General features: G+C 52.2%; 1 protein-coding gene across 1 annotated transcript in view; it reads right to left on the bottom strand.

The window, feature by feature from the left end:
* AGPAT4 (1-acylglycerol-3-phosphate O-acyltransferase 4) overlaps positions 1-10,230 on the bottom strand; it is a 30,239-nt gene that overhangs the window by 18,631 nt on the left and 1,378 nt on the right. The window lies entirely within an intron of this gene.

Genomic DNA, 10,230 nt, shown 5'->3' with positions numbered 1-10,230 from the left:
GTGCAAACCTCCCGGGTCTTCCTTCAGAGCTACAACCAGTTTGAGCTTGTCCTCAGGACTACCTCTAGTCCAGGTGAGACTTCCCAGCCTGCTCCCAGCTCAGGAAGACGTGGTAGGCATTTTCCAGAAAAACAGTGGGATGTTGGCGATGAAATCTACAGTGAGCTCTGAAATGAGCTTTTGCAATCAGCTTCGAAATTAACTTCTCATTTGCTCGTTTGCCTTTAAAGCGGACAGTGAACTTTGAAATGAGCTTTTAAAGCTCAAGGTATTGGGCAGGTGGATGGGGGGGGGGCAGGGGACACCTCCCCTGGGGCTGTGGCCCTTCTTTGTCACTGGTTAGCTGAGGACTCATCTCCCCTCCCACGCACACACACACAACTTGAGAGGGAACCTTGACTCCTGCCCAGCCTCATGCTGCAAAGGCCTAGGGGCTGCCCTGAAGCCTGCCTCCTGCAGCGTGGAGGCCGGATGGCGTGAACTACGGGCGTCAGGCCCTTCCTGAGAGTGCCAGGGGGCAGTGAGCACGGTGTGACAGCTCACAGGTTAACCTCGAGGCCCCTCAGTGGCCTCCTCTCTCAAGGGGACTATCCAGGGTGGTTTCTAAGAATTAAGTATAGAGCACATTGGTGGTGGTAGCTGCCATCGAGTGGGCTCCATCATGGCGGCCTGTGGGTTCCAGCACAGAACGTGGGATCTTTGTCATCCTTGGTGTGTTCTCGGCCACTGCTGAGGTGAGTGCCATCCACCCAGGGGCTCGTCTGCCAGCACCACACTGGGCAGCATTCTGTTGCCCTGTAGGCTTTTCATTGGCTAATTACTGTAAGGAGATTGCCAGCCCTTTCTTCCTGGTCTGTCTTAGTCTGGAAGCTCTGCTGGAACCTGTCCCCCACGGGGACCCTGCTGGGATTTGAAACACCGGCGGCATGGCCTCCAGCCCCACAGCAACACTCAAGCTCCCACAGGACAACAAACCAGCACACATGGAGTGGACAATGCAAACGCTCAAAAAATGCCAGTTAACGGTATCTGGGGATTCCATAACACTTCACTGTGCTCACGGGGAACCTGTACATAGACCAAGAGGCAGTGGTTTCAACAGAACAGTGGATACTGCACGGTTTAAATCAGGAAAGGCGTGTGTCAGGGTTGTATCCTTTCACCATACTTATTCAGTCTGTATGCTGAGCAAATAATCCAAGAAGCTGGACTATATGAAGAAGAATGTGGCATCAGGATTGGAGGAACACTCATTACAAACAAGCAATCTTGCTTGTTGAAAATGAAGGTGACTTGAGGCACTCACTGATGAAGATCAAAGATTACAGCCTGCAGTATAGATTACACCTCCACATAAAGAAAATGAAAATCCTCACAACTGGACCAATAAGCAGCATCATGATAAATGGAGAAAAGACTGACGTTGTCAGGGATTTCATTTTACTTGAATCCACAATTGATACCCATGGAAGCTGCAGTCAAGAATTCCACTGGGCAAATCTGCTGCAAAAACCCTTTTTAAACAGTTGAAGAGCAAGGATGGCACTTTGAAGACTAAAGTGTGCCTGACCCAAGTCATGAAATTTTCAATCACCATGTCCAGAAGAACAAACAAATCTGTCTTGGAAGTATAGCCAGAATGCTCCTTACACAATCGCCAGACTCCATCTCACCCACTTTGGTCACGTTGTCAGAAGGGACCATTCCCTGGAGAAGGATGTCATGCTTGCAAAGTGGAGGGTCAGCAAAAGAGGGGAAGACTCTCAACGAGACGGACTGACACGGTGGCTGCAGCGATGGGCTCAAGTAGAGCAAAGACTGTGAGGCTGGCACAGGACCGGGCCGTGCTTCGTTCTGTGGTACACAAGGTCGCTATCAGTCAGAGCCAACTCGACAGGACCTAACAACAACATTGTTGTTGTTGTTATGTGTCGTTGAGTCGGACCCGACTTATAGCGACCCTTCCTGGGTTTCTGAGGCAGTATCACTATGGAGGTAGATTGCCCCGTCTTCCTTCCGAGGAGTGGCTGCTGGGTTTGAACCACCAACCTTCTGGTTAGCAGTCAAGTGCCTTAGGCACTATGCTACTAGAGCTCCCAACAACATTAGTATTGTGAAAAACAAACAAATCACACTCCTTACTTTCCAGAAGTGAAAAATAAAGTGTGTATCGAGGAGCTGAGAACATACTAACCCCACTCAGTTGTCTCACCAGCTAGTAATGCAAAAAATGCAAATATTGCTGTGGAGTTGGATCCAACCCATAGTGACCTCTCCTTGGGTTGCTGAGACAGTATCACTACAGAAGTAGATTGCCCCATCTTCCTTCTGAGGAGTGGCCAGTAGGTTTGAACTACCAGCCTTGTGGTTAGCAGTCAAGTGCCTTAGGCACTACGCTACCAGAGCTCCCAACAAACCAGCTAATAGCAGTGGCAAAAGCCAGAAGTGACAAGTCAAAGGATGAAGGGAAATGTTAGGAGGTGCAGGGAGAGTGGGAGCACCAGTGATTACAGCTGTTAGAGAGATGCCCCCCCACAGCGGCTCAGGAAGAGGAAGGGAGATGCTTTCCGGAGCCAATCCTGACTTTCTTCTAAGAAACAGGATGGGTAAGAGCTGTCCAGTTCCGTTGTTGGCTAAGTTAATGAAGCACCTGAACACGACAGAGTCCTGAGACACGGCCCACTCTCACGCCTGCTGCCCACTGGCATCCTGCACATACCTAGGCAGCCTCTCAAGCCAGCCGACTCCTCCCTGCCCCAGGCTGGATGGTGGCCGGAGATGCCCGTCCGTTCACCCTTCACAGCACTCAGCACTCCTGGGAGCACCCGTGACGTTGTCTCCAAGTCCAGACCACACGCTCTGAGGTGGGACTGTATTTCCTGCTTCATCCTCCCCCACCTCAACCTGATTAAACTGTTCTGCTAAAATTCTAGAACATTCCCAGCAGGAAACCTTCGAAGGCTTCTTGGACCTAACACAGATGCCCTCAGCTTGTGGGCTTGGGTAATTTCGTGGCTCCTTTCAGTAAGTTTGAAGTCAGGAAAACAGCCTCTGAGGAGTCGGCTCCTGACGGAACCGGAGGGGCAGCCCAGCAGCCACCTTCTGGCCACAGAAGTAACGCATGTGACCCTGACACAGGGTGAGGGGGAAGCAGGAGCTGTACCTGAATTTGAGGAAGAAGAGAAGTCCCCTCTGGGAAAGTGACATTCCAATTCAGGCAGAGAACTCTGTGTGTGCGTGTCTAGGCCCTGAGGCAACAGGTGAGTTAGAGAAAAGGAAAGAAGGCCCCCAGAGACTCAGCAGAGCTGCCAGGAGCGGGGAGGCCCAGGCCCAGCAGGGCCCCAGCACCGCATGAGGATTCATGACTTCGTCAGCCAGGCGATGAGAAGTCAAGGGGCACTGGCTTTCAAGCAGGACCCTTGGGGACCGATTCCCTCTGGTTGCAGTGGACACCGGCCGCAGGAGGCCAGACAGGCCAGGCCAGTCAGAGCACGGGAGCCCAGGCGAGAGGAACAGCAGGGGAGGGCAGAGGACCGGCCTTCTCTTTCCTCAGCAGCTGGTTTGTAACTAGACACAGCTGGACACGCGGTCTCACTGGCAGACAGCCTGCTTCCCTTTGGCCCCTTGATTTTTCATGGAACAATTTCAAAACAAATTTTTTTAACTGTCAAGAACTAGGTTAAAACAATCACATCATAAAAGGTTTAGTCAGAGGTAGACAGAGGACAGGGCTCCCGTGATGGCCTTGCAATGTGCGCGCTGTGCTAGGCTGAATGGCCTCTCCCGGAACCCCTTTCCTTGCAGGTTTCTGGTTAGGGTGGCCACAGGGACGTTCTTGGGGGACATGGAGGGTGCTGGGCAGCTGTGCCATTGTGTAGCTCCCACACGTTGCCTATCTGCTGATCCACCTTGTCAGGCCCTGAGCGGCCTCCTTTCCTAAGAACTTTTCAAGGCAGCATTGCTGTTAGTTCTGTCGAGTTGGCCCTGACTCGTGACCCTGTGACAACAGAACAGAACACTGCCCGGCCCCACACCATCTTCACAGCCGTTGGTCCGCTGGAGTCCATTGTTGCAGGCACTGTGTGTTCCAAGTGCTCTCCAAACTCACGGCCCGCCTCCCAGCGCTGCATTGGACGACGTTGTGTTGTGTGCACGTCAGATGACGTTCTGTTGTGTGTGCGTCGGACAACGTTCTGTTGTGTGTGAGTCGGACAATGTTCTGTTGTGTGTGTGTTGGACGTTGGATGACGTTGTGTTGTGTGCGCGTCAGATGACATTGTGTTGTGTGCGTGTCAGATGACATTCTATTGTGTGTGTGTCAGATGACGTTCTGTTGTGTGTGTGTCGGACGTTGGATGACATTGTGTTGTGTACGTGTCAGACGACGTTCTGTTGTGTGTGTGTCAGACGTCAGATGATGTTGCGTTGTGTGTGCGCTAGATGACATTCTGTTGTGTGCACGTCAGATGACATTCTATTGTGATCCATGGGTTTTCCAAAGGCTGAATTTTAGAAGTGGGTGCTAGGCTTTTCTTCTGAGTGTGTCTTAGTCGGGAAGCTCCCTGGCCACCCTGGGCATGTGAAATGTTAGCATAGAGTCCAGCATCATAGCAACCCACCGGCCGCCACAGTACGACAGACTGACAGACCAGGGGTGGACTAGAGCAGGCCGATGGTACCTGAACTCCTTCATCGTCAGTCTGTCAGCCCTGATCTTTGGGAAATGCCAACAGCTATCCCACTCCCTTCACTGGACCTCCCTCGATCTCCCTGGCCCCTTCCCGCTCAGGAGCTGGGGTGCAGTGGAGCGATGCGACCCCGCCTGGTCTATCAGCATCCTTCCCGGCAACAGAAATCTAAGTGGCTACGTGGGTGGGTGGGAGAGGCCATGGTGAGTCACACACAGCCATCGAGTCATCTTTGTTCTTCGTCCTTAGACCCCTGGGGCCACGCCCTCCCCACTCCCCAAGGCCTGGTCCTTGGGCACTTTCTGTGTGCTTCCCACTGTCCTTCAGAAAACCCCACTCTACCCCTTAGGTCGGAGTCATTTTTATTGAGAGCAAAGAAAGGCCTCTTCACTTACCCAAGAAGGACCCTGGGAGTCACTTTCCCTCTTGCTAACACCCCCTTAAGAAACCAGCCCCAACCAAGAATCCCTTGGCTGTAGCCCTGACATCACTCTGCCCGGCTTTGCTCCCAGGTTGGGGCACTGCAGACACTGGGGACTCAGAGCCCCCATGTGGCGTCACCCATGAGCCACACTGTCCCCCCTCACCGCCTCCTCTCTCAGCCTCCTTTCCTCTTGGGCTGAATAAACAGACGAGGCTAAAATCCACACCAACCTGAGTGCTATCAGAGCTGCTGCAGGGCAGTTTAACCGAGCTCCGTCTTCTGAGCTCCCTCCACAGTCTGTCCTCGTGGGACATCCCACGTCAGGGTCCAAAGCAGACCGTCCTGGTGCCCTGCACAATGTGGACCCTGGCCCCCCTGGCCCTCTGCCCCCTGCTCCCAGCCCTGCTATTCAGAGGGGAGACCAGGTCCCCATGGCAAGGCAGTGGAGTACAGGCAACCTCTACTCAAAGCAGAGGTTGAAGGGGAGTAGGTGCCTGGTGCCCAGGACAGCAAGGAGACGGCCACCTGCCTGTGCAGGTGAAATCCAAGGTGGACAGAGGAGGCCGGCTGGGCTCCCTGAGGGACAGACAGCCTCCTCACCAGGTGGCTGTCTAAGTGCCCAGCTGCGGCACTGAATCTGGCCCCCCGCCACTGCACCCTGCCCCTCCCGAGCGCTGGCCGGGACTCCTACAAATGTTACCCTCGCCCTCCACCCCTTCATCCACCTGCCTGTGCAGGTGCAGCTGGTGGGTCCCACGCCCTGACGGCAGCAGGCCCTCCCACGGTCAGAGACTCAGGCGGGCTTTGCGGCCACGGTCTCTTTAATATAATCCAGCAGTGCCAGAAACCTTTTGTCGCTTGTCACTTTCAGTTTGCCAACATCTGTGGTCTCCACTTTCACCTCTACTACTGACTCAGGAGGTGCTCAGGTGGCACACTGGTTAAGGCATTCAGCTGCTAAGCAAAAGGTCAGCAGTTCAAACCCAGAGGGAGAAAGATGAGGCAGTCTGCTTCCGTAAAGATTTACAGTTTTGGAAACCCGATGGGGCAGTGCTAGTCCGTCTTACAGGGTTGCTATGAGTTAGAATCGATTGGATGGTAGTTTTGGTCCACTCTGGGTGGGGCATTGGTGGCCTGGCTTTTCCCACAGCACAACCTTAACTGGTTTCAGCAAGTGTGGGTCACAGCGGGTCTGGCCAGCCGTTGGTGCCAGTTCTATACTCAGCGTGGTAACTTGGTAGAGCCGGTGCCTGGGTATCTGAGGCAATGTCAATTCCAAGCTGAGCTTGCATTTCTGGGGTAACAGCCAGGCGGCTCTGAAGGCACCTGGCCTGGAGGAAGGCTCTGGCTTTGTTATATTTATTATCGGAAGCCCTGGAGGTGCAATAGCTAATGGGCTCAGCTGCTAACTAAAAGATTGGGGGTTCAAGTCTACCCGGAGGCACGCAGGAAGAAAGGCCTGGCAATCTCCTTCTGGCAGCTGAGCCATGAAGCCTGGGGAGCTCAGCTCTGCTCCGACACACGGGGGTGACCACGAGTCGGAGCTGACTTGATGACAACGGTCTTCCTGTTTTTGCTCTCGTGGTATTCAGCACAGAGAGTTACAGTTAGGAAAAAGGGACTCTACGGACAAAAGGAAAAGGGCAGAGTGTGGGGCGAGGAAGACAGACACCTCTTTGCCTATCTGTTGAGAAGGAGGATGGGGCGGTGCTGGATGGAAGGGGCAGGGTTCTTGCCCTCCACACGAGACACCCCGGTTCAGTTCCTGGCCAGGGCACCTCACGTGTAGCCACGGCCATCCAAGCACACAGGCTGGGGGTTTCTGTGAGGCTGAATGGGTTTCAGCAGAGCATCCAGACTAAGGTAGACTAGGAACCTAGGCCTGGCGCTTCTGAAAATCAGGCCATGGAAGCCCCATGGACCTGTAACCAATCATGTGGACATCACAGGACCAGGCCACGGTTTGCTCCTGCTGTGCATGGGGTCACCACGAGTCGGGGGCCGACTCCACCACAGCCAACAGCAGCCACCATTGGCAAACTCCCATGAAGGGTGTAGACTGGAAATTCTCACCCGATAACTGGTTTCTGACTTTCTGAAGGCTTTGAAGACAGAATACCTGACCCTGAAGGAGTGTCTCTCGAAGGCAAACCCTCCAAGGTGGTGCCATTTGCAAAGTTGGTCATTCATTCATTCATTCATGTGTTCAGTGGTCGAGATCAAGGAGTTTAAGCAAAACAACCTGGAATCCAGTCCTAGTCTCATCTTGTGCGGCTTTGGACAACTCACTGTTCCTCTCTCAGCCTCAGATTCTCGAGTATGAAACGGAACGAGTAATAGCACCACCTCCAAGGTCGTCAGGATCGGTCCTGACTGTTCACATGGGGCATTTAGCATGTGTCTGGCACGTGGGGTCTGTGAGGTTCCCGGTTACTATCATTTCACTATCACGATTCCTAGCATGATTATTTTAACTTAGTTAACAGAATTTCAAGCCCTTCATGAAACCCTGCATGAGCTGTTGGCTTTGACGGGTTACCACCATTTGGCATGGAGCTGATTCCAACTCATGGCCAGTCCGCGTGTCAGAGCAGAACCGTGCTCCACAGGGTTTTCAGCGGCTGAGTGTTTGGAAGTGGATCACCAGAACTTTCTTCTGCCTCTGGATGGACTTGAACCTCCAACCTTTCAGTGCATCAACCATTTGCCTCCCAAAGGACCCATCATAAATATGACTTCCCCTTTCACAGCCTCTTCTTCCCGTGCTAGGAAATCTCAGTGAGGCAAACGGAATCGACTTCATGGAGCCTTGTCCAAGGACACTTAAGAAATAGATTACGGGGGTGGTGGAGGGTTCAGGAGGGAGATAACAGCAATCTGAAGCTAAGCAAACCTCACAGTTTAAGAAATTTTCTTAAAATTTTTCTCTTTGACCCTGACGATGGCAACTATATACAGATTTGGTAAACACAAAGAGAAGAGAAACAGATTTAAAAAAAATGAAAGGGACCAAGAGCAAACTGGGCAAGTCAGTATGATATAGCCCACAGAGTTGATGAGGAGCCCTGGAAACTGAGATGGAAAAAGACCCCACAGATAGGAAGGGCCAAGGTCCAGAACACACAAGAAAAAGGAAAGTAAATGGTCTCTGCCCAGATGAGAAGGACGTCCAACCTCGTCAATAATCAGAACAATACAGGTTTAAAGTCACCCTGAGATGCCACTGCTCACTGCCAACTAGCAAGACCTGCACCTGTTACCCACAGACACGGGAACAGCAGGCCGCCCTGCAGGGCAGAGGGAGTACCACATGGGTACGATCTGAAGGGAGCCTGGCACTATCTGATGCATGCAAAGGTGCTCCTGGGCGTGCTGTGGCTAAAGCACTGGGCTGCTAACTAAAAGGTCAGCAGGTTTGAACCCACCAGCCGCTCCACGGGAGAAAGATGAGGCAGTCTGTTTCCATATACATGACAGCCTTGGAAACCCGATAGGGCAGTTCTACTCTGCCCCCTAGCAGTGCTATGAGTTGGAATCGAGTCAACGGCAGTGAGTTGGGTTTGGGCTTTGCTTTGGTAAAGATTGACAGCCTTGGAGACCCTCTGGGGCAGTGGGCAGTTCTACTCTGTCCTCCAGGGGCACTGTGAGTCGGAATCGACTGGAGAGCAGTGGGAGACACATGGAGAATGAGAATTCGACCACTGAGCCACCGTGTCTCTGCACAGGCTAACCAGAGACGCTGTGGGTTTGGTTCCAGACCACTGTGATAAAGCAAGCTGCATGAAGTTTATGGTTTTCTGGTGCATATCAAAGTTGTGTTTCTGCTACACTGTAGTCTATTAACTGTGCAACAGCGTGATGAAAATGTTTGAAGTGTTGTGAGAATGACCAAATGTGACACAGAGACACAATGTGAGCACCTGCTGCTGGGAAAGTGGCACCCATAGACCTACTCAATTCAGGGTCGACATAAACCTTCCATTTGTAAAAAGTGCAGTATCTGCAAAGTGCAAAAAAGCTGAGCACAATAAAACGAGGTCTGCCTGAGTTACCTGCCCGAGCAGAGGAGAGTGCTGACAAACTCAGATCCCCGGCGCTGGCTCCCACTGCCTAATCTCCAAATGGGAGTTCCAGGGGTCTATTTGAAATTGGGGTGGGGCATGACAGTAGAGGACTACATGGCTTCCAGTTGAAAACTGACAACACTGATTTTGGCATCTGTCTAAAACCCACGGCCACTGAGTCGATTCCAACTCACAGTGACCCTGTAAGACAATGAACTGTCCATAGGGTTTCCAAGGCTGTAAATCTTTACGGAAGCAGACTGCCTTGTCTTTTTCCCACAGAGCGAGCGGCTGGTGGGTTCAAAGCACCAACCTTTTGGTTAACAGCTGAATGCTTTAACCACTGCACTACCAGGCTCCTTGGAATCTGTCCAGGTGCACGCAAATCAGATGCAGCTTCCAGAGAGGCGGAGACTCAGCTTTGGAGCACGAGATTGAACCCTTGTTCAGAGAGAAGCCTGTCACTAGAGTATAAATGCCATTTAAGATCACACAGCGATCTTAGTCAACTGCTGCCTGCCCATCAATACGCAAACTGTTGTCCCTCCAAACAGCTGCAGCACAGGCCCCGTGGTGACCTCAGGGCCGTCTCCTCCTGGCTCTACCCTACTCTGACCACGTTCCCTCTTTCTATACCATTGTAGAAGCAGAAATACCGGGAGACAACGTTAGAGTGAAGCATGTGAGCAGGAACTGTGCACTGTCGGTTAACACCGAGGTTATCCCTAGTTAGCCGTAGCCACGTGTCTGGGAGAGGTGCTTTTTGTCTTTGCAATTACAAATCAGCTTTAAGATCAGATGAGTATTTTCAAGATGTGTTTCCTTAAGACTCTCTGGTACAAGACACAGTAGCTCCAGCCCTCGGCCAGGATCAGAGACAGCATCAGGCATCCCTGTGTGTCAGGGTTTACGGAAAGGAATCAAAATGGATGTTTCCAGCTTTCTCAGAAATTAGTATTCTGAGGTTTACAAAGCAAGAACTGACTGGATCAGCAGTTGGCGAACTGTACCCAGCTTGCATTGTTTTGACTCAAATTCAAATTTGGTTGCTTCA

The sequence above is a fragment of the Orycteropus afer genome, unplaced genomic scaffold (assembly GCF_000298275.1).
Source record: "Orycteropus afer afer isolate SDZICR_OR568_19922 unplaced genomic scaffold, OryAfe1.0 scaffold00135, whole genome shotgun sequence".
NCBI classification, from domain to species: Eukaryota; Metazoa; Chordata; class Mammalia; order Tubulidentata; family Orycteropodidae; genus Orycteropus; species Orycteropus afer.
The sequence above is the reverse complement of the archived record's forward strand: the minus strand, read 5'-3'. Positions and strand labels throughout refer to the sequence as shown.